The following is a 6153-nucleotide window of genomic DNA, read 5'->3' on the forward strand; positions in this document are numbered from 1 at the left end:
TCCTACTTGGACACGTATTCGTCTACTTCCTCTCTATTAGAGCCCTTATTTAAATGACCGCTTTCCACTGGCAGTACTTCCTCTATACCCTATTTAGTACCCTTTCCACCTGGGTAGTACTTCCTCTAAGCCCTATTTAGTACCCTTTTCACCTGGTAGTACTTCCTCTATAAGCCCTATTTAATACCCTTTCTACCTGGCAGTACTTCCTCTATCTTCCTCTATAGCCCTATTTATACCCTTTCTACCTGGCAGTACTTCCTCTATCTTCCTCTATAGCCCTATTTAATACCCTTTCCACCTGGCAGTACTTTCTTCTATAGCCCTATTTAGTACCCTTTTCACTGGCAGTACTTCCTCTATAGCCCTATTTAGTACCCTTTCCACCTGGCAGTACTTCCTCTATAGCCCTATTTAATACCCTCTCCACCTGGTAGTACTTCCTCTATCTTCCTCTATAGCCCTATTTAATACCCTCTCCACCTGGTAGTACTTCCTCTATAGCCCTATTTAGTACCCTTTTCCACCTGGCAGTACTTCCTCTATAGCCCTATTTATACCCTTTTCCACCTGGCAGTACTTCCTCTAGCCCTATTTAATACCCTCTCTACTGGTAGTACTTCCTTCTATAGCCCTATTTAGTACCCTTTCCACCTGCAGTACTTCCCTCTATAGCCCTATTTAATACCCTTTCCCACCTGGCAGTACTTCCTCTATAGCCCTATTTAATACCTCTCCACCTGGTAGTACTTCTCTATCTTCCTCTATAGCCCTATTTAATACCCTCTCCACCTGGTAGTACTTCCTCTATAGCCCTATTTAGTACCCTCTCCACCTCAGGTCTACATCCATACTAACCAGTGTGTCACCTACAGGTCTAACCAGTGTGGTGTCTACTACGGTCTAACCCAGTGGTCTGTCTACCTACAGGTCTAACCCAGTGTGTTGTCTCCCTACCCTACAGGTCTAACCCAGTGTGTTGTCTACCTACAGGTCTAACCCAGTGTGTTGTCTACCTACAGGTCTACCCAGTGTGTTGTCTACCTACAGGTCTAACCAGTGTGTTGTCTACCTACAGGTCTAACCCAGTGTGTTTGTCTACTACAGGTCTAACCCAGTGTGTTGTTACTACAGGTCTAACCCAGTGTGTTGTCTACCTACAGGTTAACCCAGTGTGTTGTCTACTACAGGTCTACCCAGTGTGTTGTCTACCTACAGTCTGACCAGTGGTTTTGTCTACCCTAAGGTCTGACCCAGTGTGTTGTCTACCTACAGGTCTAACCCAGTGTTGTTGTCTACCTACAGGTTTATCCACACCCCACGCTCTGAAAAGTTTGAGATCTCTTACAATGTCAACGATGTGGAGACGTATCTGAAGTACACATAGCATAAGGAGTTCCTGGAGATGTACGATGAGGGGAGGCAGACCGACCGAATGAGTACGAAGACTGTGGAGGCAAGTACAGACTAGTAGAAACTAGTAGACACTAGTACAAGACTAGTAAGACTAGTAGACACTAGTAAGACTAGTAGACACTAGTACAGACTAGTAGAATAGTACAGACTAGTAGACACTAGTACAGACTAGTAGACACTAGTAAGACTAGTAGCACTAGACAGACTAGTAGAACAGTACAATAGTAGAAACTAGTACAGACTAGTAGACACTAGTACAGACTAGTAGACACTAGTAACAACTAGTTAGTACAGACTAGTTAGAGAACCTAGTACAGACTAGTAGAAACTAGTACAGAATAGTAGAAACTAGTACAGCTAGTAAACTAGTACACGACTAGTAGACTAGTACAGATAGTAGACACTAGTCAGACTAGTTATAGATCACTAGTAAGACTAGTTAGTAGACACTAGTACAGACTAGTTAGTAGACACTAGTACAGACTAGTAGAACACTAGTACAGACTAGTAGAAACTAGTACAGACTAGTAGACACTAGTACAGACTAAGTAGACTAGTACGACTAGTGAAACTAGTACAGACTAGTAGACACTAGTAGACTAGTAAGACCATAGTACGACTAGTACAGACTAGTAGACACAAGTACAGACTAGTAGACACAAGTACAGACTAGTAGACACAAGTACAGACTAGTAGACACAAGTACAGACTAGTAGACACAAGTACAGACTAGTAGACACAAGTACAGACTAGTAGACACAAGTACAGACAGTAGACAAAGTACAGACTAGTAGACACAAGTACAGACTAGTAGATCAGCAAGTACAGACTAGTAGACACAAGTACAGACTAGTAGACACTAGTAGACAACTAGGTACAGACTAGTAGACACTAGTACAGGACTAGTACAGACTAGTACAGACTAGTACAGACTAGTAACAGCACTAGTAGAAACTAGTACAGACTAGTAAGACTAGTAGAAACTAGTACAGACTAGTAGACACTAGTACAGACTAGTAGACACTAGTAACAGACTAGTAGACACTAGTATACAGCTAGTACAGACTATAGAAACTAGTACAGACTAGTAGAAACTGTACAGACTAGTAGAAACTAGTACAGACTAGTAGAAAAAACTAGTAAACAACGTAGTAGAAACTAGTACAGACTAGTACAGACTAGTAGAAACTAGCACAGACTAGTACAGACTAGTAGACACTAGCACAGACTAGTACACTAGTAGACACTAGTACACGACTAGTACAGACTAGTAGACACTAGTACAGACTAGTAGACACTAGTACAGACTAGTAGACACTAGTACGACTAGTAGATAGTACAGACTAGTAGACACTATCCATATCTAGTCCAAATGGCACTATATTCCCTTCATAGCCACTACTTTTATTTATTTAACCTTTATTTAACTAAGCAATTCAGTTAAGAACAATTTCTTGTTTTACTATGACGGCCTACCCCAGGCCAACCGTCCCCAAACCCGGACGACGCTGGGCCAATTACGCACCGCCCATGGGACTCCCGATCACGGCGGCAGTGATACAGCCCGGGATCGAACCAGGGTCTGTAGTGACACATTAGCACTGAGATGTGGTGACTTAGACCGCTGAGCCACTCGGGAGCTTTTGACCAGGGCCACAATAGGGAATAAGGTGCTTCTTGGGATGCAAGTCTGGAACAGTACTGATGAATATGCATGGCTTCATCAATATGCAATATCATGTCAGATTGATCATTGGCTGATTGATTAAATTTATGTTGGGTGTTTAATATTGTTTCAACGTCTGGTACATTGGGGTTATTGTAAACTGTTGTCGTGTAGGTTACTTTATGAAACCACGGACTACTTCTGTGCGTTTATACTGTTTTAATATTAAAATCATGAAAGGCTTTTACAGAACACACACACTGGCTTAACATTTCTAGGTACCCTGTTTAGCTATGCTGTGTCTGGTGTATTAATGTACCTGTTAGGGGTTAGTCATGCTGTGTGGTGTATTAATGTACCCTGTTAGGGTTTAGTCATGCTGTGTCTGGTGTATTAATGTACCTGTTAGGGTTAGTATGCTGTGTGGTGTATTAATGTACCCTGTTAGGGTTAGTCATGCTGTGTGGTGTATTAATGTACCTGGTAGGGTTTAGTCATGCTGTGTCTGGTCTATATTGTCTGCTCAGGTGACTGATCTAATAGGTGTCTCTCTGTGCTTGCAGAATTACCTGGATCGTACATTGACGTGGTGAGCTGGAGATGACGCAGGAGCGAGGAAGGCCTGCAGGTTCAAGCGGACCTGGCTGGGACCCTTGTGCCGGTCTGGGTGGTCACGACGAAAGCTTTGGCTTCAAGGATGGGAAAACCCTGCCTGATCGCCAAGCTTAACAGGATCGTAACTTCAGACCAAGGGTATGTAATCTAATCTAGTTTTATAGCATTGATTAGCTAACTCTCAAAATGTATTTATTTATTTTAGGTTTCTTAAACTAACATGTGTTATACGCAATTCTGTTTTTTTGCTGCAATGTATAGCCAACCATCCTGTGATCTTAAGGTATCTTATGTGCCAGAACATGTTTTCAAGACCCCCCAGCAGTGGCGGTTCTAGCTTGTATGGCTCCCTGGCAAAAAAAGACAAGATGGCTCCTGGCAAAAAAAGACAAGAGGGCTCCCTGGCAAAAAAAAGAAAAGTTGGCTCCCTGGCAAAAAAAAAGAAAGATGGCTCCCTGGCAAAAAAAGAGAAAGATGGCTCTCTGGCAAAAAAAGACAAGGTGGCTCCCTGGCAAAAAAAGACAAGATGGTCCCTGGCAAAAAAAGAAAAGATGGCCCCTGGCAAAAAAGACAAAGATGGCTCCCTGCGCAAAAAAAGACAAGATGGTTACCAGGTGCCCAGTTTAGGAAAAAGAGGAGAGAAGAAGAGGAGAAACGTGCAAAAGATAAAGGTTTGCAGCTATGTCATCTCTTTATGAGTATAATATTATGCAGGTAATGAAATAGGCTAGTATAACACTTATGTTTGTTAGCCTATGTTGCTATGTTGCTTGCTATGCTATTACGCAAAGGGCGACAATATTACGTTTTCTGTTCAACTAGCTTACATAACATTGGATATAATTTCACACAGTTTCATCATGATAATGTGTGAAGCCTGCAGCAAAACGATTACAACCTAACTAGCACATTATTGATTTGGTTAACTTTCATTGAGGTGACATCATAAGGGTTTTCTGTATTGACTTACTGAACTCAGTAAGGGGAATTTCCWAAGCTGTAGGCTAACTTAAAATATGTCTATATTATGCTGATATTTTGTATTTTAGTGATATGTTGAGTCTTTTGGGGGGTCTTATGCCTATAATTAGCCAAGGAGGTTGTATAGTTCATTTGGTTCCTATTCTGAAAGTTTGATAAATGGTGCATAATGACATGTATATTTAATTGTGCAATAATGTATTTAGGGTGTCAGACCTATAAACTGTATTTAAATGCAAATTTAGGGGCACTTCTGAAATATTTTCTTTTGAGTGATGATCTGAAGAAGCTGGAGTGGACATCAACCTCAGTCCTTCAGGAAAGATGTTCCACAAGGGAAAATGTGGGAGGGAAGTTTGAAGTGCTGTCTACCTTCCAAAGTCTCTCCAATGAGGAGCTGACAGAACAATGTGAGGCCCTTAGTATGACACTGCACTATAAAGAACACTCAGACTTGCATGGCAGAGAACTTGCCAAGGAACGGAAGAACGTGCCTGACTTTCCATCGAAGACCATGACCCTGCTTGAGCTGCTGATATTTATACACGAAAGGGAGCTCTCTGAAATGTATCCGAAATTTGTGGACTGCTCTCAGAATGTGTCCTCATCTTCCAGTGACCGTAGCTGAAGCAGAAAGGAGCTTTTCAAAAGCTGAAGCTCATAAAATCCTACCTGAGGTCCACCATGTCACAAGAACGCCTTAGTAGCCTTGTGTCATCAGTATTAACAATGTAATTGCTGGCAGTTTCTTATGATGATGTAATTGATGACTATGCATCAAGGAAGGTAAGACAGGTCAGAGTTTAGATGGCAGTTGTGCAATTTAGTTTGTGTGTTTCTTGTTTGAAGACCAATAGTGTAATAATCAGGTTTTCTTTATAAATGTGTTATTCTATTTGTGTATTTGTGTGATATAGGATTGTGCAATTTAGTATTATTTTGTATTTTTTGTTATAATAGTGTAATAATTAGATTCACTTAAATTATTTTTTGATTTGTTTAACACATTTTTGGTTACTACATGATTCCATATGTGTTATTTCATAGTTTTTGATGTCTTCACTATTATTCTACAATGTCGAAAATAAAAGCCCTGGAATGGAGAGGTGTTGTAAACCTGTTGACCGGTAGTGTATATAGTTTAAATGTTATGATTATTTATTTGTGTTGTTCCAAATGTCTGAATAAAAATGCAGTTAGTGCAGAATGGGGCTTTTCTTTTTTGCCAGGGAGCCATCTTTTCTTTTTTTGCCAGGAGCCATCTTGTCTTTTTTTGCCAGGGAGCCATCTTGTCTTTTTTTTGCCAGGGAGCCATCTTTTATTTTTTTGCAGGGAGCCATCTTGTCTTTTTTTGCCAGGGAGCCATCTTGTCTTTTTTTGCCAGGGAGCCATCTTGTCTTTTTTTGCCAGGGAGCCATCTTGTCTTTTTTTTCCAGGGAGCCATCTTGTCTTTTTTTTGCCAGGGAGCATCTTGT

At 41.0% G+C, this 6153-nt stretch overlaps 1 long non-coding RNA gene across 2 annotated transcripts; it reads left to right on the forward strand.

Moving 5' to 3' along the window:
• Nucleotides 1–923: 923 nt before the first annotated feature.
• On the forward strand, nt 924–3807 carry LOC111955616 (uncharacterized). Of its 2 annotated transcripts, none has more exons than XR_011474543.1 (3): nt 924–1117; nt 1228–1456; nt 3646–3807. It is a non-coding gene; the product is annotated as an uncharacterized lncRNA (long non-coding RNA). The 2 variants fall into 2 exon arrangements; XR_011474542.1 differs by having other exon boundaries at nt 924–1163; nt 1247–1456; nt 3646–3806.
• The last annotated feature ends 2346 nt before the right edge of the window (nt 3808–6153 follow it).

Source organism: Salvelinus sp. IW2-2015, linkage group LG31, assembly GCF_002910315.2.
Source record: "Salvelinus sp. IW2-2015 linkage group LG31, ASM291031v2, whole genome shotgun sequence".
In the NCBI taxonomy this organism is placed as follows: domain Eukaryota; kingdom Metazoa; phylum Chordata; class Actinopteri; order Salmoniformes; family Salmonidae; genus Salvelinus; species Salvelinus sp. IW2-2015.